Source organism: Pteropus medius, unplaced genomic scaffold (assembly GCF_902729225.1).
Source record: "Pteropus medius unplaced genomic scaffold, Ma_sr-lr_union100, whole genome shotgun sequence".
Classification (NCBI taxonomy): Eukaryota; Metazoa; Chordata; class Mammalia; order Chiroptera; family Pteropodidae; genus Pteropus; species Pteropus medius.
Genome location: NW_024346667.1, coordinates 6,143,174 through 6,168,972, shown reverse-complemented (window position 1 = coordinate 6,168,972; position 25,799 = coordinate 6,143,174). Strand labels below are relative to the sequence as shown.

Genomic DNA, 25,799 nt, shown 5'->3' with positions numbered 1-25,799 from the left:
TTTGTGTTTAGCAAGAATGTCACCAAAGTGTCGCTACGTTCTTATCATCTCATCAGGTGATGTTTAATTTCAATTTGTCCTGTTACTGATGATGTTCACTTTTATCACTTGGTTAAAACGATGTCTGCCAGTCTTCTCCACAATGAAATAACTTCAAAATGAAGTTACTATTTTTCCTATTTGGAATTAATAAGTATTTTGTGCGGAGATACGTTAAATTAATATTCTATTCCTCACCAAACTCTAATTTTACTATTTTATTTATATCATCGTGGGCTCATGGTTTCATATTTCTGTTAACTATTGTTATTTACTTTGATTCTTCAATTGTCCCATATGTTGCCAGTGGGAACCCCTTCAAAATGGCTTCGAGGTCATTTTGCCTCATCATTCTTTGAGTATTTCTTTTTTCTAGCACAACAAAATGCTCTAGGCTCATGTGGTACTTTCCTTGCCTTAGTGTTGGAATTGGCCATTTCTCCAAGGAATAGTGTTACCAAATAAAATATAGGTTAATCAGTTAAATTTGAACTTTAGATAAATAATAGCGTGTAGCTCTATTATGTTCCGAGCAATTTTCTTATTTGCTAAATATTTGCTGTATTTTTATATGTCTGGCACTCTGCCAAGGTGCCTTGGTTCCTTTAAGTAGCGAATGGTATGTAGAAGCCACAATCTGGGTAGGTCTGTTGGTTACAATTCGAGTTAACAGCTTTCGCCTCTCTTGATGGACAGAGCTAGGAAACATTTGTACACACACACATTTATATCTATATATATCTGTATCGATGTTATATAGATATAGACACATCGCAATCCATGAGTTCACACTGATAACTTCTAATTCCAATTCAACACCTGAGGGTTTTCTCCCTTTCCATATTATAACTTCTTTCTCCTAGGGTAACAAACCTGACTCACATTATCCATAATACATGTACTTAATTGATCAATCCTTTGGTATAAAACCAAACTCTCATTGCTGCCACTGCCTGCTCGCCCATGAGGAGGCCCTCCTCAGCCTACTTGTGTCCAGATCCCTGTGCCAGGCCATCCCCACAGGTACACGCCCTCTTCACCCAACTAGGGCTCTGATACCTCACCATTGGCCACCCCACAGCATGGATCCTTCATCCTTCATGGGGTCTGACCCGCCATGATGTGCCACCCCCCATGGATCCACTCCCCTCTCTGCTCGGGCTCACACACCAGGCTATCCTCCTTGTGAAGGCCTCCCCAGACTGCTCAGAACCTGACTCAATACCCATCCTTCCTCCCTGTCTGTACACCCTCCTCATCTTGCTCTAAGCACGAAAATCTTCAGATATAAGTGATACTTAAGTATGAAATATATTACTGTTATTACTCAGAACACAAGCTGAGATTTTCAATGTAAAAGAGGCTTTGATAGAAGCAGCTGGAAAAATAGTCACTAGGGGATATTTTTAATCATTGGCGTTGAACTGGTACTAAGCATTACTTATTGGCTAATAAAAATCCAAGAAATGCTGAAATTAGAAATGTAGACTACTGTTTAAAAACCTGTGTTTCTCTAATTCCTCTTAAAACCCCCTAAAATAACAGTCAAGAAACAAGAAGGCATAAAAAGTACAAAGAGTACAGGAGATGAAATGACAGCAGAAAAGAGATGTCCAAGAAGTTCCTAGAAGGTAGAAAGTAAACAGGGAATAACTAAGAGAAGAAGCAGCTAAAACTTAAGTTCCTGCAATAGAATGTTCAGCAATAGCCAGCCAATTTCTGATGTTGAAGCCTAAAAAATGTCAAAAATTGAAATCAGTTGCCTCTGAAGGCACAGGTGCAGGCAGGGTAAAATAGAAAACAGGCTTTTTCTTAAATATGAATGGACAGCCAAGAATCACCAGACATTTGAGGAAAGTCTAATGTAAAAAGAAAATTAACCTGGAGAAAACAGACAATATAGAAGAAAAGTATCAAAGATTATGATAAAGCTTTAAGATGAAAGACATGAGAGAGTGGCGTGTGTGTGTGTGTGTGTGTGTGTGTGGATTATTAAAGACTCTAATAATAAAAACTTAATAGATGATGTCTTAGTTTGAAAAATCATGACATATCTGGATCTGTATGTTATTTACATGCAAATATGAAGGGGGAAAACCATGAAAACAGTTGAAAGTGGTTGTCTCCAAGAATGCCACGCTAGATGAGGGAAAAGGCAGGCGACTTATTTTCTTCCTTCTTTTTAAACAAGTCTGTATGTTTCTTTGATTAAAAACAAGAATTTAATTTAAAAGTTAAGTTTGTACATATTGAAATATGTGAATATAGCAATTTGAAAAGAAGCAAGCCATGATGGAAAGAACTAGAATTTGACATCGAGATTCAATTCAATGGGCAGTTGGCCCTTTTACTGCTTACTAAAGTCTGTACAAATCTCAACGCTTGAGATTCAGCATACACATTTATAATTTAAGGATACTGATACTTACCCTGCTGTTTCAGTTTGCCAGGACTATTATAACATAACGATGCCACAGACCAAGTGGCTTAAACAATAGAAACTTATTTTCGAACAGTTCTGTAGGCCGAAAGTCCAAGATCAGGCATCGGCAGGGCTGGCTTTCCTTGAAGCCTCTCTTTGGCTCGTAGGTGGCCACCTTCTCACTGCGTCCTCACGTAGCCTTTCCGGTCTGGGAGTTCATCCCTGGGTTTCTTCCTCTTATAAATATACCAGTCATATCGGATTAGGGCCCTACACTAACAGCCTGATTTTAACTTTAACACCTCTTTAAAGATCTTATCTCCAGGTCAGTTACATTCTGAGGTACTAGAGATTGGGATTTCAATATATGAATTCTGGGGAACACAATTCAGCTCATTATACCTACCTACTACATTCATTCATTTGCTAAGATTAATGGGCCTCCTTTAATGTTCCAACCTGTGCTAGACACTGAGGACTGAAAAAGGATCAAATGAGGTAATGGTATTTTGGGAAACTAACTTAAAATATAAGAAACATTAAGGCATAGCTCACCCAACCTAATGGCTTTGCGTGCAATAAGTAATTAAGTTGAACAAAATTAAATGAGAACAATGGAAAATTTCTAAAAGGGAAAAATATTAGGAAGTGTGGGCAAAGTTATTGAATAGCAACTATTATTTCTTAAGCACCTGATAAGTGCCAGGCGATGACTATAAGATTTATGTCTGTCTCATTTAATCATCACTACTACCCTGCTGGATCAATATTATCAAAATCATTTTACTATTAAGAAACTTATCCCTCACAGACTCAGTAATTTCCCTACAGTTGTATAGCCAATAAGTGGCTTCAATTTGGAATGATCTGAAACCAATGTCCAGTACCCATCCTTCCATTACTCTCTACTGTGAGTCACAACCAGCAAGGAATTATGGCTAGCTCTATTTAAATTATTTTTGTTAAATATCGACTACATTGAAAAAGTATAATTTATTTATAGAGAGAATAGCAACAAAATGAACAGCTGTGTACTCACCACCTGGCTTTAGAAAGAGAATATTATCAATACCTTAGAAGCCCTGTTATATACCTCCCTCCAAACCTCTTTTCTTCACTCTTCCTCCCAAAACCATTATCCTAGTTTTGTTTTTAGTAACCTGTCGTACAAGCATACATACACGCATACATACACACACACACACTCTCACATTTTCATTTTGCATGTTTTTAAAATATAAATAAGTCATGTTCTTCTGGGACTCACTATTCTCTTCATTAACATTAGTCCCTAAGATTTATTAAGGTTGATGTAGGTGGCCATAGGTGGCCATAATTACATCCCATTGCCTCTGATGGTCTAGTGCTGCCAGTCTGCCCTCTAGAATCCTGTTATTCTCATTGACTCTGGGGTATCTCTGACTATCAATCTTGATCTAGAGGACAAGCAATTCGGAGCTTCTCAGATGTACTAGCACATTCCTTATCACTTTAGTGAAGGGAGTGTTCTCTGAGCCTGCCCAGGGAACATGTTTAGCTGGTAGGTTCTCTGGTATTACATAATAAATGCATTCTTGATTCTAACCTGTTTAAATCATCTCATTGTTTTAAGTTTCAAGAAGCCATTCCTACAATGTACTAGGTACAGTTCTAGGCATTTGACAAGGAAATTATTATTGAGTCACTAGATATTGCACCCATATCAATAAACTTTCCCTTCTCCAGCCTTCTAGTCTGTCTTCCCTGACCCAGTACATTTAAGATCCAGGCAAATTTTCCCAGTATCTGCTGGTACATATTCGCCAGGTTCTGTGGTGCTTTGGGTGAATAATCCCTTTCTTCATATAGCAGTATGTTTCTGCTTGGCTCATGATTAGACTTCTAATTATTGGTCTAGAAGCAATAGAGAGAGGCAGGAAAATATCTTACAGACAAGCATCATCTTGCAAGGCATCTGCCCTAGGTAAGGCCTTCACACAATCTCCAGACAATTGGATACTGGTTACCTCCAGCAAGAGGAAGAGCTCCAGAGAATTCTGGCTCAGAATAGTCAGCGGAATCTGGACAGTCAAATCTTCAATCCCACCCACCCAAACATCTCCATCAGAGGTCTCAGGGCTCCTTCCCTTTCAGATCTCTGGCTTTAGCATAAGAAACTTTCTGGGCTGTGAATTCGATCTCCTTTTAGCTCTGCTGTACTTAAGATCTAACTTGAGGTCTTATTTTTCAACACAGTCTATACTCTGTCTACAGGAGATGAGATTCCCTGTAAAAGATGCCATGGAAGATTTCTGGCTTTCTTTCAACCCATGTTCTAAATTAATGGCTACCCGACCTGAGCCTGTTATTTTCTTCCTCATGGCTCCTCTAGCAGTTAACAACAAACTCCAAAATTCTAGTAATTACCATCGTCTCCCCCCGAATATCTTTCAGTTCAAGAGCTATGCTAAGCCAATGCGTTATTGTATACCTGCACACCATCTCAGTTTGTCACAGGTACAGCTCTTAGTAATAGCGATACTACAGCATGCCAGAGATTATCATGGCCTCACTGACCAACAGTAATGGGGTATTTGCCCAGTAAGTGGTCCAATTCTAGAATCTCAGTCTGTGGGTCTCCTTCCTTAAATTACTTCTAGGACCTACTGACTTAGGCTGGGTTCCTCCATAAGAGGATTTGAGTGCAAGTGGTATGTTTGAAATGTAAAATGTGATACCAGGAAGTACTGTTAGAGGAGCTGAGACGTGAAACAGCAAATGGAAGGAGACGATACAGAACACTTTAACGAGCAGGGTGCCTCTGAGGACAGCTGGGGCTCAATCCCACAGGGAGCATCTGGAAAACACAGAACGCACCTCAAATTTGGGGGTTGAGGAGAAGGAAGCAGGGATGTTCCTCCTTCAACTCCCATTTGCAATTGGCTGAGGGCTGTTCCCCAGGTGTGGGCCTCTCTGCTTACAGATAGAGAAGCCCTCAGGCTATAGGCCTGGAGTCACGAGTGATTCCAGTAAGGTTGGCTTGTGCCAGATCATTCCAGAGCATTTAGGGGATGTGAGCTGGACACTGATGGCCACCAGGTATATCTTCCTTGACTTCTTGTCTAAAATAATACATACCCCATTATCTCCCTTTCCTGCATGTGAAGATAGACCACAAGGGTAAAATTCTCTTCTTTTATAGCAATAATAATCATCCTGAATAATTGAAATCATCATGCCCCCTTTTTATCCTTTGTGTAGAACTTTTTTGTCATAAACACCACATTTCTGATATAAAATTAATATATAAAGCCCCTTTCCAGATTTTCTTGTATTTCAGTTATAGATTTCTTTCTTGCAGTAGGGATGAAAAGAATTATCTTTAGGCAATTCACGTTCTTCGTGATTTAATAACCATTTTGACAGTCCTCTTTTGTAGACCGAAAACTTTAAAATAAAATCTATGAAAGTATTCAGTGACAGATAGGATATTCAGTAATACCATTGTGTTACTGTATTAATCAGAGTTTAATTATTTAATTCATTTCTTCAGGCATCATGATATCATATGTAGTCTAGTTTCTAATCTGGTTAAACCCGGTTTGGTTCTCATGACTCTGTAACTAAATATTATAAACAAAAAACCGCGAGGCTTAGAGAGACAAAAAAAAACTAACATACCTTACTGATTGCTGTACATTTTCGGTTCATAGGAGTATTGTTTCTTATTGTATATATAATACTGCTTTGTTTGGTAATATAGTCTGTTTTTAACATTATCTGGTCTTATCAGAAAACAAATACAAGCGAAGTTTAAATGGCTTAAGAAAGTACTCCCTGTATAAAAGGATAAATTCTTGCTCCTTAAGTTAGGGTAAATTATGCTCCACATTCACTGAAAACTTAAAACTGTTATTAATTATGATGGAGATCCATCTCTTTAGAGTGAACAATAATAAACAAAAAAAACCCTTAAAATGTGAAACATTTTTTAATGAACTAGAGCTGCTTTGAGTCTGAGACTAGATTTCCTCATTTTGTTAATCCTGTTAAATCTATCACATACGAAATGCATCTTGCCTATCTCAGGGGAAGAAACCAGCTAATGGCTTGGAAGATGCCTTATATTTTCATTTGCATCAATATTACTGGTGATTCATAAATTATCTTTTGAATGTTTAACTATAATTTTAGATTTTATTACTGACTATAGGCAGAAATGAATTTCCATGTGTTAGTCATTTGGTAGGCAGGAAGATCCCAATACGCTCCAGGCTCAAAAAAATGGGTGGAGACCACCTTTAAGAGAAGCTGTCTTTCTCTGGCTTCATCACATTTTGTAATCAAGAATTAGAACAGGATCTGCACTGTAAATCGGAAGGGCTCATTCCTGTTACACTAAGGAGAAGGAACTGGTTAGTCAGGAACATGGTAAATCACTTGTGGGTACATTGATCTCATAGTCAACAATGCAAGCAACTGATTTCCTCAGGGAAGAAAGAGAAGACCTTCAACACAGGCACAGTACTTGCTGCCTGGAGAAGTCTGTTGTTGCTGGGTACAGAATAGCTGACAGCTTCAAAGTTTTGATCAAAAACAGTGACTTTGCTTATCTTCTGCAGTATGCTCAGAATCTATCACTCTGCCTGGCACATAGTAGGTGTTTAATACATATTGTTGATTAATTTTCTGAAGTCTATAGCCTTAAAAATACATGGAGGAATCTTAAATAAATATTGCTAAGTGAAAGAACCCAGTTTGAAAGGGGTATATACTATATAGATTCTAAAGAATATTACCTCAAACATCTCATTCATTCATTCACCTAGTTTCTAGTAGCTCCTTTTAGATTACCCTAAAGTGGAAGTCAGGGGTAAAATAAAACTTTATAGACTTTTTTTAATTAATAGATTTTATTTTTTAGAGCAGTTTTAGATTTACAGAAAAATGAGCAGACAGTACAAAGAGTTCCCATGCTTCCCTTCTCTCTCTCTAGTTTCCCTTATTATTAAAATCTCATATTAATATGACACATATGTTATAATTGAGCCAATATCGATGCATTATTATCAACTAAAATCCATAGTTTACATTAGGATTCAATCTTTGTATTGTACGTCCTGTGGGTTTTGGCAAGTATATAATGACATATATCTACTATTGTAATATCATACAGAATAGTTCCTCTCTAGGGTAATCTAAAAGGAGCTACTAGAAACTAGGTGAATGAATGAATGAGATATTTGAGGTAATATTCTTTAGAATCTATTTTGAGTATGTAAATATTGAGTGCTGACTAAAGCACTATTAAGCAGTGTACAATATAGAATGGATACTGCTGCTTATTTGGAGAACTACAAAGAAGAGCTTTTTTATTCTCTTGACCACAAGATTCTTCAGGAGAGAAAGTGTTTACCTGCCAAAGAGGAAGGAAAAAAAACACCTAAGTTTGAAAGACTAGATAAATGAATGAAGCATCTCAATAAAAATGCAATAAAGGTAAAAGAGCCCAAGCTGCAAATAAGTAGATGCAAGAATTACTATCTCTTGAAGCAGTCAGAAAGTTTGTGTGTGATTTTGTAAGTCATCTGACATATGCTACAATCGATTCACCTTCAGTTCCTCTCTGTCTTTCTCTCTCTCTCTCTCTCTCTCTCTCTCTCTCTCTCTCTCTCTCTCTCTCTCACACACACACACACACACACACACACACACACACTAGCTGTACTCTTTTTAAGGACCTCCAAGTTATAGACGGTTGAATGCATTCATGGAAGGTAGGGGAGAAGGTGTCTCATTTGATGCTTAAAACAACACAAAGCAAAACATAGGCTTTTACAATTAGGATGACTTTCTCGTCACCGAAAAGGCAGAGAAGTGGTGCTGCCCGTTCTTGCTTCCACACCCACTCCTTTATTCTTTAAATTGGGCTGGGGCGTATATTTTAAGCTGGTTTTATCTGTACACCAATCACAATGCAAGTGGTAAAGAGAGATGACAAAAGGAAAGCAATATGATTTCCCCTAAATCCTACCCCACACAAGGAGAGCCCAAACTTGAGTACAGCCTTCGAGAGCTATGACCTGCTCAAGATAGATTACAAAAAAAACAAACAAATAAAAACATGATTGGGGCCATTCCTTGAATGTCCCCAAGGAGGAGGTAACGTGCAGGTAGGGTGTTACGATCAGAAGGCTCGATTCTACTACTGACCATCCTGGAAGGGCACAGAGTCTATCACTGTCATTATTCCTTCCATCACTGGAAAAGTACCGGTTGTCCAAAAGGTACCTGGGAAAGTGCTTACATGTTTTTAGGGTATAATTCAACCATTGCTATGACCCCGAAAGACTAGAAATATATACACTTGCTTTCAAGTTCATCAGACCATTATCACCAGGGCTGTACCATATAGCCATGTGAGTTACGCACTGCACAACTCCCAAGGGCACCATTTATATAATTTGGGACCTGCAGCTGAGAACTAAAGCTTAGTAGGTAAAGATTTCAGATCCCACTGACTATAATACACTCACAAATGATTGAGCAAACAAGATAGCTATCTATCCAAGTGAGTGGCACATGGACCTCATATTTGCAAATAAATTTGAGAAGTACAATTAATTTGATGAATGAAAAGGATTCTCATCCTGAACCTGTACTTTTTTAAGTGATAAAAAGACATACAAATAATAAAACTAAAAAAGGACAACAAAAAGTATCCCTTTAGTCCAGCCCCAAATCCCACTCATTTAAGTTCTACCTTCAATTCTGAGATCAGCCACAACAGAAATGTCTCTTAAAGTACAAATTTTAAATAGCTTTATGAGAACAGAAAGTTTCTTTCTCGTGCAAATGAATTTGCTCTCAAAAGAGAGAGAATGAATTGGACAGAGAACAGGTACCAGAACCCTGATCTACCTAATGGAAGAGAAAACTGATCCTAGCCTTTGGATATTTTCCAGAAATTTTCTCTCTTAACATGTATGTAGTTCCAGTCAACAGCTTAATAAGATTTTTTTTTTTAACTCAGAAGTTATTTTAACCTTCATCTGAAAGAATGAACAAATGAAAACAACATGGCTATTCTAAAGAAAAATGAAGTAGGGAGCTAACCTTACCAGATACTAAAACATAAAGCAACAAGAATTTAAATATTTGTGGTATTGGTTTGAGGTGTGAGGGTTTGAGGATTGAATTGACAAATCTCTCAATGATACACCAGCCTGTAAATGGATTCTAGGATGTATATAAAACATGTTAGAAGTTGTATCACAAATATATTGGGAAGGAAGAATCATTCCATAAATTATAATGAGCTGAAGAGGTAGCAATTGGGAGGAAAATCAACTCATATCTTTACCTTACATCATAAATAAAAAGAAATTTTAGAATATATAAAGAGATGAAAAAGAACAACCAAGCTTTAGACAAGCTAAAGAATTAAATATTTTTTGAGCCTCTGGAAAAGTATGAATTTCTAAGCTTGAAAACAATAGAAGAATTAAAAATGTAACAACATAAGAACAACCATAATTTTGAAAGTTAAAATAAAAAGGAAAACAGTAAACTAGGAAATATAATCATTTATAGGAAGGGACTAATAACTCTAAAGAGTTCAGATAAATAAATATAAAAAGTACTAAGACCCTGATAGATAAATCAGCAAAGGGCATGTCCAGAACATTTACAGAAGAGCTACTACAAGTAGTTTTAAACAAAAAATTTTCACCTGCAGTTGTGATTTTAAAAAGCAACAAAAAAGCTGAGATATCATTTCACCTATGATATTGGCAAAATTAAAGAGTTATGGTTTCATTAAAGGGGACAGAAAAATGAATATGCTATGCATTTCTAGTGACACAACATTTTATAAAGTAATCAATTTGACAAAATATATCAAGAAGAAAAGATCTTAAGCCCTTTTATCCAAGGTGCCAATTCTGGAGATGAAGAAAATACAAGGTACTGAAAAAGCCGTATACACTAGTCCAGACATAGAATATTATTTATGATTATAGAAGGTTGGAAGGAACCAAATTATATAGCAATCAGGAATTGGTTCAGTAAAGTCTAGAACTTACCAGAAAGAATGGTAACTTGAACCAAAAACAATGAATGAATGAAACACATATGGTGGAATATTATTCAGCAAAAAATAAGATCACTACATAAATCAAATGACCATGCAGTGCGGCTCTTGTTTTGAGCTTTTCCCCCTCCTCTGTCTAGCGTGCTTACCAATCACCTCTGAGAACAGCATCCCTTTCCTTTAAAGAATCTTTCCCAATCTCATATGATCCTGGTGGGAATGGACATCATGATGGCCCAACCTCATCTCTGTTAACTAGTGAGCATATGACCCAGATTTGACCAGTGACAGTTACATCCCCCTGTACACGGCAATTCTTCCTTGGCCAAAGGAAGAATATATTATTCTTGCCTGAGGAGTTTGAGCCCTTTCCCAGATTTTTCCAAAGTGAAAGTAGATAGAGGCTCTCTCTTCCTTTAGGATGACCTTGAGCTATTGGCAGCTGTACCCCCTGCTGGCTGGGTTGAGAAACGCAGAAGGAGGGGATGGAGACGACATATAAAGACAAACAGAATTGAGAGAAAAGAGAGATCTGAGGACATCCTCTGGACCTCTGGATACAGCCCTATCTAAAACCCCGGGATCCCCCACTTACATGAGCATTCCTGACACACAGTTTGGAATGGTTAAGCTGGTATGGGTTGGGGTTCAGTCCTTAGCTTTTGTGCCCTCACTCATGGAGAAATAATACCGGGACAGTATCTTTGGTGACCAGCGTACTCTTAAAAATCTAGATCAGAATCTCACTGCCTTTTTTTAAATCTTACAAAACTTCATATTGTTCTTAGACCCAGAAATGTTCTCCTTACCATGTCCTATGAGGTCTCACAGGGTCCCCCACCTTCTTTAACACACACACACACACACACACACACACTCACTCACTCACTCACTCACTCACTCACTCTCCTTCCTTCAACTCATCTCCCTGCATGCTCCATTTGCTCCTTTACCCTACCATACTGGCCACCTTTCTGTTCCTCAAACAAGGGTCATTCTTGCCCTGATTCCTTGAATTTGCTGTCTCATGTGCGAGGAATGCTTTGGCCCAGACCTTCAAGAGGCTGATTTTTTCTTGTCAATCAGGTCTCATCTCAAATGACATTTTTGTGAGATCTTCCCTTGCTACTCACTCTACATTACTCTCCTTTATTTACTTCACATTATCTATGTGTATCTTAAATTATTTATTTGCCTTTTGTTTTAGAATTTAAAAACTTAGGATAAAAACTTGTATGTACACTGAGATTACAACTAGAAAACAGTAAGCGTATGAGAAAATATATCAGATTTATAACATTGGGGTAATGGGGATTGATTATGTCTGATTTCTTTCATCTTTTTTGATTTTTTACAAATTTTCTGTAATGTGTTTACATGTTTCATTAATTAAGACATAGATAGAAAAAAGTCATGTGCCTTTCAGAAGCCACTAGCTTCCTGACTTTTTTATGAAGAATTTCAATTACCCCAGTCTTAAATTTCAGAAACTATAACAAGTTTTGCCAACAACTAGCCTCAGAAAATCTCTTGGTTAAAAAAGAAGAAAAAATTAAAAGAAGTATTTGGAATGATAGTGCTCCTTATGTTAAAGGACAAACTTGTACTGAGTCATTGTGTAAAGTGCCAAAGCACAAAATACAACTGTGATGGATTTTTTATACATACAGATAAGCTTCTATCAAGACATATAAAGATCAGATACATTAATGAAAGTTCTTAGAATTATTTGTCATAATTCCATAGCCAAGTGCATAATGAAAAGGATTCATTATTTATTATCTGCAACATGGGAGTAGTTAATTCTGACTAAAAAGGCTAAGGCCTAGGAATCCTACAATTTTTATTTTTAAAATGGTATTTACAATTTAAAAAATTTTAACACTATGTAAAATTATCCCCAAAGCCTAAGGTGATCATATCTGTTTCTTGAACTCCACAGTGACCTTCTTCCTCCTTGAAATCACATTTCTCTTGATCCCAATCCTCTCCTGGCTCTTTCACACACATGGACCGTGGCACTTCTGCCCTTCCAGAGATCCCACAATCACCTTGCCTGGTTTATTCAAGAGTTTCACCTGTTTTTCAACCACCTAGTCTCAACTTGATGGATAACTTCATTCATTTTTTCCACAAATAGTTATGAAGTGCCCACATGTGGTAGATCTAGGGCAGAAACAAGGCATTCTCCCCTTCTTGAGACTTACAGTTTACTGGGAGAAACAAACAAAAACAAAACAAGTGAACAAACAAAATAAATACAAAATTTGGTAGGTTCTAGGGAGAACACAAATAGGATTTCCTGCTAAGCTGGACAGGGAAGGTCCTTCTAAAAAGGTAAAATGAGATCTGAAGCATGAGGAGGAGTCAGCCTAGGATAGGAAAAAAGCAGTTTATTTGAAGGTTTATATGGCTGGAACATCACAAGCTAGGCGCTAAGTGGCATGAAATAAGGTGAGTGTGGTTAGAATCAAGCAGGATCTTGCAAGTTGACGTTCATTTAAAGTGCAATTTGAAACGGTTGAAAGGTTTAACTCTGAAAAGTGACATATCGATTTACTTTCATTTTGGCTTTATTCTTTTCCTTTATTTACTTATGTTCAAAACAATTAATGAATTCCTTAGCATCGGAAAGATAAAATCATTTTGTCGATATTCACAAAATAACTGGCTTAAGATTTTTATTGGGATTGTGCTGAATCTATAAGTTAAATTGGGATGAATTGACATCTTGACAATATTGAGTTTTCCTATCCATTTATTTAGATATTTGATTTTTTTTCCTCAGAGTTTTGTAGATTTTCCTTATATAGATCTTAAACATATTTTGTTAGATTTATACCTAAGTATTTCTTTTGGTGTTAATGTAGATAGTATTGTTTTAATTTCAAATTCATTGTTGGTATATAAGAAATCAATTGACTTTTGTATATTAACCTTGTATCCTACAACTTTGCTATAATTGCTGATTAGTTCTACACATATTTTAAATGATTCTTTGGCATTTTCTACATAGATAATAATTTAGTATCCTTCAAAGTTTTATAAAAATAAATCATTATGAATTTATGGACTTAAACACTTTAATTTCTTATAATTATTTTTATCAATACATAAGTATCCTATTTGGGGCCAGTGGGAGTCTCTTCAAATTGATTCTTGAGTCCTTTTGACATGACCTTTGTAGTCTTGGATTTCTTCACTGCTATGTGGTATGGCAAGACATTGCAGGCAAGTCTTCTACATTTTTTACCCCAGACCTGTAACCAGCTTATTCACCAAGGAATTTTGATCCTTTTATTTGTAGTCCAGGTGGACTACCACACCATCTCCCAACCAGTGTCTCTGATTCCACTTTGCTTTTATTCCATTCTCTAGATAAAGCAAAGGTGATTTTAAAATCACACTCCGAACTATGATTTTTAAAAACCATTTCCCAATAAAATGCTCTTTGGAGAAAAGACAGACTCAAAACAGCTTACACCTTTAAAGTGAAGAATGATGGGGAATATCAACAACAAAATAATGAATATTTTGGGAAAGATTTGGAGTGGGATATTAAATCACTATTTCAAAATGCCAGTAGTCTAAATTTTAAAGCTATTGTATAAACAATGTTTCCAAAAATCCCATACACTTAGTAAACTGTTTACATTACTTTGTATACTCTTCCAGTCCTTTTTGACTAATTCTATGATTTAAAAGTTACAAGCAATATGTTCATTCTGCTTTATTACCTTCATTTTTCCATGTAGACAAATTGAGACCTCATCACTTCAAAAGATACTCAATCATACTAATATCTAATAGTTTATTTAATCATCTTATTTTGAGTTTAATTGCTCTGGTTTTTTATTCTTGCATCTCAGTTAAGGCTCTCATTATAAGCAATGAAAAGTGATTCAAGTTCCTCTAAGTTGAAAGGATAATTTATTATGAAAATACAGGGGTATATCATGAAGTCAAAGGGCAGAAATACAGTTCGAGCATCTGGAAGGAGCCAGAAAGTTGTCAGTCTATTCTTTGTTTATTTCTATTTTTCTTGGTGAATCTGCTTCATTCTTCTTTTCCTGGTAGTCTCTCCTTGCAGGGGAATAGAGTTACTCCATAGCCCTAGTTTATTTTACCACCCTGGTCATATACAAAGACTAACCTGCAATTCTCCGTCTTAGCTGGCATTAGATCCATCTCTGGTTGAGTTGTAGTTCGGGAAGTGAGATTATCCCATATAAATATGGCTGCCAGCCCCCCACCCGTGTGCGTGGGGGGGCGTGGTGGGAGGAGTTCCTAGAGAAGAGGGGATGGCCCTTGGGCTGGGCTGACCCCTAGCAGAGGTCACTGCAATTTAAATAATGCTGCTATGAAGAAGTTTATGGAAGCTCCTTTTTTTCTTTGTCCTTGGAGTATGTTCTTCGAAGTGGAATTACTTGGTCTCAGTGTAGAAGAAACACTTCATGACTTATCCTGAGATAATGTGAGCTGGGCCATGCCGATGGCAGAAGAGGAAATAAGAGTGTTGGGAAATACTGGTCTGGCAACTCTGAAGAAATCCTCCCTTATCTCCGTGATATGCCTTTTAAGTCATTGTCTGTTTCCACCCTCAGAAAGCACTAGAATGAATATACTCTCTTCACATATCTTTTTATCTTTTTAAAATTTTTGTCCTTTCAGTAGTATTTATTGAACACGGCAAATGAGAGGACAGTACAATCCAATGCTCATGTAGTAACGTCATATTTTTAAAGAGCATTATGAAGCTGTAAATTAATGTCTTCTCACCACAAAATAGCCCACATTCTCTCATCTCTCTTATTGGTCCTATTTCCCAACTCTTCTCACAGGTTTCTGGCCTTTGCTGCTCTCTCTACTTTCTCCCCTCAGACTGCAGATCTGAACACTTTCCCTCCAGAGTACAATACTAAGAAATACTCATCAGCTTAAACTATTAATTCCTTTGAGTAAATGATAACTTTCAGGGATATCGATTACTTAAGTACTTGAAATTTCCCACATTTTTAACAAAATTACATTGTTCTTTTTCACTTGGGGCCAGAATTTTAATCTACCTTTGGATTCCTCAATTCATGAAAATGGAAATTGTACAGAATTCAGTACTGGATCACAAGAAGTGGAGAGAAGGATGGGCTAGAGAGAACCAGGACCAAGGTGTTCCAGAGCAGCTCCATCCTGGCTGACCTGGCTTAGTAGACCATGAAAGAGGACATGTGCCAGGAGAAGGAGAGTGAGGACTCGGCCAATATAAGATGGGTGGCATCTGACTGGCCTGGAGAAAATGACCAGTGTGGCCTCTGAGCTGACAAACTAGCTACTGAAACTAAGGGTCCTGACTGGGCAAGAAGGCAAAGGTAGGCTCAGAGTGCAAGTGTCCAGATTAGGGTCCAAGGAGTGGATGAAAAACATGTCCATCTCAAGGGACCAGAAGGATAACCAGAGAGATTTGATTCTGTACATCAGCAATGAGGGCAGTATTTGCCATATGCTTTCAATACATTATAATTCCCCAAAACTGACTTTTTCTTCATTGTATTGCATAATGTTCTCATGCTGATTATTTAAAATTGAATAACTCAGAAAGGCAGTGTAAGAGCATGACTCTTATCTCTAAGTCAGAGTCTCGTCCTCTGTCTTATCTTTAAATGCAAGTGATGAGGGCTGGCATGGCTTGGCAGGTGCGTTCCCAAGATGGGACTGTGTAGGTGCTGCAGCCCAGAGGGGGAAGTGTCCCTTGGAAGGTCCCTCAGTTCCTAAAACAGTTCTTTCAAGGTGCAATGGGGAGGAAAGGGGCCCTTTTCTTATATCATGCACTGTTTTATACACTCCCACCTAATTTTTAGGGTACAAAGGGAATGGCAACTAGTTTCTGAGTTTGTAGGAAAAGTGCTAAAAGCAAATAAGTAATCAGGAAATTGTCCTGAAGTCCATAGAATAAACAAGGCATTAATGTGCAATAGAGGGACTTGTAACTGTTCTGGGAACACTCTATCAGTGTGTTAGAGCGACAGGTGGCCATTTGTTTTAAAGAATTCAAAGAATACTGAGAGCCACTCTGGTAGTTTTTGGGGAAAGCTGTGGGCAAAAATTGCAGAAGAGGTGGGGGAGGAAGAGTGCATGAGGGCCGTTAAGCAGCCATCCGATAGGGAACATTTAATTTAAAGTAAGATAAATAGCCTTTGTACTGTAAAACAAATATTTTTGCAACATTTCCATCCTTGCCTCCTTACGTTGCTGTTCTCAGACTTTCTTGGAATGTAGGATCAAAAAACAATGTGACGCTCAGATAGAGTGTGCCTTGATCCTTTAATCAGTATTGAGAGTAGTATTTAGCATGTTTTTTCAATACATTATAATTTCCCCGTATTACCTCTTTTCTTCATTCTATTGTAATTTCCTCCCATGTTGCTTTATTTAAAGTTGTATAGTTCATACAAGATTAAGACTTGCTCCAATGAATATGCTCAAATTTCTCATTTGACATAGAATTGTATATGCTTCTGTCTTTGTTGATGATTAACCCCCTCTGAGAACTTAATAAATATAAAGTGATGTATTTCTTTTTATATTCTTAGCTAGAAATTACATGACTGGGCATACTCTCAAATTTTACACCTGTTTGGATAATGTGCTTTTTGTAATAGTGAATCAAAATAGATTTATATTCAAATGGTTCCTTGAATTCAAAATAGAAAGAAAGGGAGTCTAGAAACTTCAAAACACTAGGGAAATGTGACTTTGCAATGGAATTGTGTCAAAGAAAACTGCCAGGATAAATTGAGGCGTGTTCTTCTCACCATAAACTCTGGAAGTGGAATGAGAATTTTTTTTTAAAAGAAAGATGTCTCAAATGAGATATTACTAATAATTATAACAACAATTTCAGGCTATGTATGATAAACTGAGAATATCAAAATGAATATAATGGGCTCTGATTTAACTAGATGGAACTATAATTTTTCAAAGCAGTGAACTCCAGCTTGTATTTAGTAAGATTTTTTTTTTTTTTACTATGCTACTGACCTAGTTTCAGATGTGCACTCACAAATTGCAGGTCCCTAGGAGAGTAGGAAGAAAAGTTACTTGCTTATATTCTGCAATTTATTACACTAATTTATGGTCCTTCAAGTCTGGGCAGGGGATGGGCTGTTCTTGTTTTATAGAAGAACCTTTTTGTCCTTTGTCGGGGACGTTTCCAGCAATTTAACAATCGACTCTAATAGAATCTTATGAATAAAACTAATGAAAACATGAAGAAATGAACTCTAGAGACGAAACATACAGTAGCTTATTGTTCACTCTCTGGAGAATAGAAATACCTTCTCTAACAAGGTACAATGGCGCAAACAGGAACTAACACTTGGGTTTCAATGAACAAGGCATTCGGGGTCAGGAGAAGGCCAATATTGTCGACCTTAATCTGGTCAGTAGGAGTAAACTCCATAAAAGGGTATAAGCAAAAAGGTAAATAAATGTGTTTCAGCTTTCGGACGTGTTCAGATGACTGTTAAAATTGTCTTGAGAGAGCAACAAATTACAGAATCTAGTTTCTTGTCCTTCGATCCATCTCGATGTTTTTCTTGAAGGGGCTACATATAAGCCGTGTTCCATCTTTCACTAAGGCCAATCCTTATTTTGCCTATTTTCTTGGATCTTAGGAAGTATATGGGAAACATGGTAAGGGGGAGTTGGTACAACTGAAATACCTAAATGATTTTTAATAAACCAAATAATTCAATATATGAAGCCTTTTATTGGAGTTGCAATCACAGAAAGACTCAGACAGGACAAATTACTTCCTTGGGTCTCAGTGTCCTCCTCTATGAAATGAAGGGTGTATGTGATTAGTGTTTACCTAAGTGTGCCACCCATGCCACTAGTGGTACATGAAATAATTTTAGGTGGTATGTGGACAACTGTTTTAAATTATGCATTTATTTTACTAGCTTAGCAAACCTGTAATGTTTATGAAAATTACTGCTTAGAAGTAAAGTGGGCATTAGGGTTTTTTTTAAAAAGCTATAACATTAAGTATTAAGTAAACGATATCAGGATATGACATAATAGTGTCATGTTATGTTCGAATGAGTAACATTTGGAAAATACTAGACCGGATAATCTCTAAAGTATGTTATAGCTCTAAGTCTAAACTGTCTATAATTTTGAAGCCTTTGCTACAAACCTTGCTCACATTAACCGTAATAGAGAAGCCAAAATTAAATAAAACAGACAAAGGTGAAACAGCAGAAGTGGAAAGAAAGAAAGTGCTTGGAAAATTCTTAGACTTGATGATCACTCAAGAATTAAAACGATACATTGCCTTTAATTTTGACATAGAATTTTCACATAACTGTGTAAGCAGCCTCATGCAACACTTTCACTAAAGCCTTTCGAAAAACCCCATCTTGAATTGTGAATTCTGCAACAGTGCCCCCAACGTTTACGTTGTGGTCGACACCGGCGTTCTGAGAGCTGCGAGTTCTGTGCTGGCTGCCCTTTCGCTGCTTGTTGGGATGGAAAGACGATAACACGTGCTGACTTCATTTACTGAGTGCCCAGCAATGGTCTTGCACTTTACAAACTTTATCTTATGTAATCCGCACAACCACCTACAAAAGAGGTATTATTTCCCCTGTTTTCAGATTAAGCAACTGCAGCCCTTGGAGTTTCCTAACTTGTTATCTTACCCAAGAGCTCACAGTAGTCTGTGGTGAGTATTTAAAAAAGTGTAACCCAGGTCTGCCTCATTTCTAAGAACACACTATTTCTACAACATGAAAGTTTTATGTTAGAGTTTTAAAGTGTGTGTGTGTGTGTGTGTGTGTATGTGTGAGAGAGAGAAAGAGAGAGAGGGAAAGAGGCCTTTGGATTTAACCAAGAAAAGCTTTTGGAAGAACACAAAGTCTTGAAGAGTAGATCAGAGACTTAGGCTGAGGTAGTAACTACAGGGTGGGTCATTTCAAAGAAACAAGTGGTTATCCTGAAGATCATCATCTCTGTCTTGACAGTTTATGCTGCATTCTGGGAGATCCCTGGATTGCAACGCCTCCTCTGCCTCTACAGATAACCACCGCTGCCCCACCACTCATGCCCAGGGTGACAGCTGGCATCTTTCATTACCGTAGTAGTTTTCTTCCCCTGAAGCTTATCTGTCCATAACCCCGGCTAAGAGCCCATTCTCTCACTGCCTCCTCCACCAGCTCTTAACTCTCAGCAAAAAGTGACCACGCTGTTTGCCAAACTTGCCAAACAATCACTCGTTGACCTTTCCTCCCCTTTTATCATCCAGGAGTCTTCCTTGGAATGCTCTAATCCTTTAAGGATGACCAAATAGCCATTCCCCTTTCCTTGAGAATTCTCCGTCATCCAAAAATAATGTGGGAAGTTAGAATATGTAAAATTAGAAATTATATCTACTGATAAAATTATCACCCCTTGATCCTCATGAAAAGAGAAAAGTTCTCATATAAATTAACTTCATTTGTTTTCTTAAGTATCAAGCGGGGAAATAAAGCTGAAAACATTATAGTATTTGCAATGCAGTCTTTGTCATAAAGGTGCTAAGGAGAGAAGGAAGCTATCTCTAAGCATACCTTGTTTAAAACACAATGGCTTCAGTTTCAGACAGCTGAAAGGTGCTCAAGGGAAAGGAGACCAGCAAAGAAAATCTGGATGTAAACTCTTGATTTAATCCCTCTCCCAATTGTCTCCGATCAGTGCCATACCCACTCGCAGTGAAGTCCTGAAGGAGGTGCGTTCTCAGGAGAGTCTCCAAGGTTGGGCCAACCCACCTTTTAGTTTCAATACAAGAGACTGCCGTTTTTGCAAGTCAAAAATGGCCAAATATCAGCAATTCCAACCTATACATTTCCTTCCCATCATAGGAGACCTTGAACTTGGTCTCCACCTCATCCACATTTAAAAGACATCTCTTCTGGACTGCCCTTTTGTAGCACCAGCCTCCACATCCAGATGTGATCTAGCTCAGACTGATCCCTGAACTTCGGCCTGGGTAGGAGCTCTGCTCTGAGGTCCCTGTTTCTGTGCAACTTGCTTCGGGACGGGGTTTTACTTTAGAAGGACCATATCCTGACAAACATAGGGGACAGGATGTACCTCAGAGAATTACCACGGCTGAAAAGGCTCTGGGCCCCAGATGGTCGCTTGGTATACCATACCCTCCAAAACATAGATGATGTCTTCTATTTTGATTTTTTCTTTCATTAAAAAATGCCGTTAAGTACCCACTAAATTTATTTGAAGACCCACAAACAGATCATGACCTACTGTTTGAAAAATATTTCTCAGAGAAGACCTCCTGGATAAATTTTTTAGTATAAATGAAACAAAAATGAAGCCCACCCCCCACACCCCCCGCCCCGAAGGTTTGCTTTCTTGGGTGCCGTGACCTAGTTTTTCTGGCCCGGCCTCAATCCTTTTGTTACTCTGACCCAGACTTTACAGATCAAGGACCTTGACAGCTGCTTTGGGAACCTCATTCTGCTTTCCTTAGGGCCAGGCCACCCCAGGCTTCCTGCCTAGAATTTCCTTTCCCTTGAAAATATGTGCATGACCATGATGTGAAATTGTAGCTTCAGAGATTCATCGGTTTTCTATTTTAATAATGCTAAGTTTTAATCCAATTTCGAACATGTAAGATGTATTTGGTACAGTTGATCTTAACAAATATATAGCACCATACACAAACAACTGAGCCCAAGTACCAATATCCTAACTATATATTATGAAAGAGAATGAGATTGAAAAATGGCAAAATTGTACTTCCCAAGTATATTTTCAAAGTCTGTTGTATTTTCTAAGATTAAAAAAAAAAGTCAGAATTTTTCTTCATAGCTTTTATTTTAGATTGTATTATTTATTCGTGGTTATTTGATTAGTCACAATCTCCTCCATTAGATCCAAGTTCAATGAGATCAGAAACTGCAATGCTCGTTATACAGTAGGTTTTGGTAAACATTTGCTGAGTGAGAAAATGAATGTTTCCTTTAAGAAGACTTCGGTAAGATTTCTTTTTCCACAAAGACTTTGAACTTTCTCTCATGTCTTATAAAGTAGAATACTGAATGTGAATTTGTCACCGAATCAAAAAACAGATGTACAGCCCTACAGGTCTGAGTTATTTTTAGAATTCCAATTGGGGTTTAATCCCCCCAATATATAGCAGCATCTAGCCCCAAATGTAGCTAACACAAGAGCTGCTATCTATTGCATGCCTCACAATAACTCTAGGAAGTGGGTACTGCTGTTATCCCCCATTATATAGAAGAGGAAACTGAGGCTCAGCTGGACTTAAGCTAAGTCTCTAGAATCCATGCCATTTTGCCTTTATGCTGCCTTTTTGTGAAACATCTTATCTTTTTAAAAAAAAATGTGTTTTCTCTTAATCCTTCTGAGAATCTTTTGTACAAAAGGATCATTAAGAAATGTCATGGAAGAGGAATGAGCTTTAAAATCAGGTTATTCCCCCCCACCCCACCCCCAAAATGTGTAATGTCATAATGGAGTGGCTCCTTAAAGATGTTTACTCATATTCTGAACAAGGCATTTAAAAAAAATTTGTCTTTTCTCAATGAAAGTAAATAGCCAACCTTTCAAATAACATCACTCCTGCCTGATCTTAGATTGTATTCTTTCAAATACAGATAGATGTCCCAGTAACTGAGAGAAGTAGCTGTTTCTAAAATAAAATAAATTTTAAGATGAGGAACAGGAAATAATAATTTGACTATAGTTTTTAAAAGGTGTTCTAAACAGTTTTTAAAGTCAAAAGAGGGAGATTTTGTTCATCTATAATTCTATGAATAATTTCTGCTTTGGAGCCTGGAAAGTCTTCTTGAGATTTATTTTAATCTGAAAGCTCTATGCCTCTCATCTTGTCACTTCCCTCTACTTGAGTGCAAAAGGTGTTAGATGGGGCTCTGAGGAGCATGGTCTGAGTTCTCTGAATTTTACAAAAGCAGTGGCAATTTTTGTTACTTTTCTCAGAGTTATTTGCATTTCAAAAGGACACATTTTGATTTTTTTTTTTTCTTGGTCTCTCATAATCAATGATCAAAGTGAGCTCCTTTAAGAACCTGGCTAACGACAAATACTGTGACCACCCGAAGCACTCAATAAATGCTTAGTCAGTAAAATCTGACGTTAAGACCGACCTCAGCAAGCTCCTTGCCAACCTCAAGGTCGGTGAAGATTGACTGTTGCCTCTTCCGTGTTCCTTCTGCCCCTTTTCTTCTCTTGCCTAGTCTCACCTTTGACCTCAGAAACTAGACTGAGATCCTTTCTGCGGGCTCATGGTAGGAGGGTGCCAATAATTAGGTAACAATCTATTAGCTGATGACATTAGGTAACTGCCCCTTTGATTTCTATCTGTAGCCAGGACAACTGGGGCTTGGACAGCTGCCAGGGAAGCCATGGTGATCCAGCCACCCAGAGAAACAAACCCACGGAATCGTGTTTAGGTATAAAAATCAAAGTGGGAAATCATGCAGATAAATAATGCTGCTTTGACAAGCCATCTCTGATCCTCTCACAAAGAAGTTTGAGAATAAGATGAGAAATGGATTTTAGAGTTACAGGGCTTGATTTTTTTGTAATATTAAAGAAACAATGGGAAAAGAACTATACACACTGATGAGAAAGACCTGTTACTGGCCCTCCCACACTGCCTCACATTGTAGTCTGAGATTGTTACATACCTATCTGGTCTGGGGAGTCCTCGCGTGCCAAAAAATGTATACCTATTGAGCAGAAACCACAAAAATCTGAGTTTCTTTCCTTCCATGTCACATGAAATAATTTTTCTTTGTTTAGAAAAAGGTAATATAGTAGCGATGTAAACATTATAACTTTTTAAACCACATAAGTATCATAACTCTAACAAAACTTCATTTTTGCATGTTACTTCCCACACGCATGGTTCGAATATAATCGCGCTCACAATGTACATACACATTTTATGCCAAAATATTTAACAGTAAATAAATCCACCCACTTGAACAAAAACCTGTTCTTTGATCTGTTTACTGAATTCACTATATACATTGCCAAATCTTTTATGTTGCAAGTTCCGTCTAAATTCTTTCCTTCCTCTCTCCTTCCAGGAACGAAGGATTCTGCAGGACATTAGACATTTTGCTTGACTTTGGACTTCTACTGCCAGTGGGATTTTTACTTGTAAACTAAACTTTATACACAGTTGGACTAAGCAGAGTATTTAAAACCACTGTGACCTTTGGGTTCTCCCAAGTTTCCATATGGCTTCAAGCTTCCACCACTCCATTAAAATCCCTACTCCTGAAATGAGCGACCATCTTTATCTTCTCTCTTAACACAATCTTTAAATGCTGGAGTTTTCCAGGGTTCAATCTGGAGCCCTAATTTCTGCTCTCACAGTATCCTCTCTGTTGGACAGTTCATCTAGTCCCACGGTTTTAAATACTTCCCCAAGCCTCTCCTCTAAGCTCACATACCCCATATGTTCACCTTACTTCTCAGACTGCCTCCTCGCTATTTCCCCCACTTAACTGAAGATTGAAGATGCTGGTAGAAGTAATCACGGAAGAGTCATAGAATGTGACCATCCTTAAGAATTCAGAACTTTCCTCACAGGCACCGCAAACCCAGTCTCTCCAGAATAAAACTAGATCCAACCCAATCCCGCCCCGGGACTTTCCCTCTGCTAGCTCTCCTGCATCTCAGTGAATGGTGCCATCCTCCATCTAGCTGCTAAATCTAATGGGCCCTGTTGTGCTTAATTCCTCCCTTCCTTCTCTCACTTTCAGTGAATCCGACCATTTCAACTTGAATATTTCTCATCTTCAACAGTTTCTTTCCAGCTGTAAGCCATTTTCTATTCTTTCCCGAATCACTGCAGTAGTGGCCTGACTTGCCTGTTCCCACTCTTCCTTCTCACCAAAAATTAGCCAATATAATTTTTTTTTAAATAAAAATTGAATCACAATACACCACTTTTTGACCACCTTAAATGGATTGTACTTTCAATAGAGTCTGAACTTCTTTCATGGCCCACGTGATCTGGTCTCTTCCCCTTTTCCTATCTTCTCCCACCTCTTCTCTTGCTCTGGACATCTCAGCGACACTCAGCTCCTTTCTCTAACTGAATATGCCAACCCATTTTCTACTGCAAGGTCTTGTACTTACTGTTCCTTCTGCTTGGGACCCTGCTGCCTACTGTTTGCTTGCACCCCTTCTGTTCATTCTTTAGGCCTCAGCTTCAGTGTGACCTCCTCCAAGGGGCCTCTCTCTGTCTAACTACACACACACACATGCACACACACACGCACACACACACACTGCACCTGTTCATTGATAGCATTTGTCGAATATTTTATTATGCATTTTTATTGACCATCAACTGCTTCTGCCATTTATCTTTTTTCTGTCTTCAGTGGATTTTTCTTTTTTTCTGCCACTTATCTTTTCACTAGTTAATAGTATATTAATATTTGTTGAATAAGTAATTTATAAACTGTGAACACAAGGTAATTGGCTTTCAAAGGGGGGGATTATTTAAATTAAAAAAAAAAAACATTCCATTGCTTGGAAATCTTGAGGTTTATAATCATTTGAGAATATAAGCCATTAAAATAATTTTAAGCAACAGTGTTCTCCGCATATTGGCCTACAAGGAAGCAGAGGCGTTAATTTGTATATTTGTTGGGAACATTTAACTGAAGATTGAAGATGCTGGTGGAAATAATCACAGGGCATGACCATTCTTAAGAATTTAAAACTTTCCTCTCCTGGTGTTTATGGGAAGAGATAATGTCAACAGTGGAGTCAGCCAAGAGTGTTCTTATTCAGTTATCAGTCGCAATAGAGAAGTCATTTGATCTGACAAAATGAGTGACAAGACGGTTTTATCATCATGGAACTGGTTCAGATAAAACGTTCAGACATCTGGAATTCCTTCAGAGTTTGGATCCTTTCTTGGTTTATGAAGAATGCATTTTAAAAAACATCTGGTTTGAATTCCTTCCATTTGTTAATTTGGTAAGCAAATATCACATAGTGTGAATTAGCCAGTGCATTCAAATATTTTGAAGGAAAACAATCTTCAATGAGTGACATTATGGAACTAAAAAGCAAGTTAATTTTATTAATTTTATCTTTTGTTTATTTTACCTATAAAAATAAAGGCGTAAGTTTTTGATTATCCACCATGACAGTAGAGATGAACAGGAATATTTATTGTCTGATTTAATTCTATATCTT

At 37.6% G+C, this 25,799-nt stretch overlaps 1 long non-coding RNA gene across 1 annotated transcript in view; it reads left to right on the top strand.

Annotated features, from left to right (window-relative positions):
• Nucleotides 1-25,490, top strand: part of LOC120613288 (uncharacterized) — a 34,498-nt gene extending 9,008 nt beyond the window's left edge. Inside the window, exon 2 of the long non-coding RNA XR_005655651.1 lies at nt 23,666-25,490. This is a non-coding gene — a long non-coding RNA (uncharacterized LOC120613288). The remainder of the gene's footprint in view (nt 1-23,665) is intronic.
• The last annotated feature ends 309 nt before the right edge of the window (nt 25,491-25,799 follow it).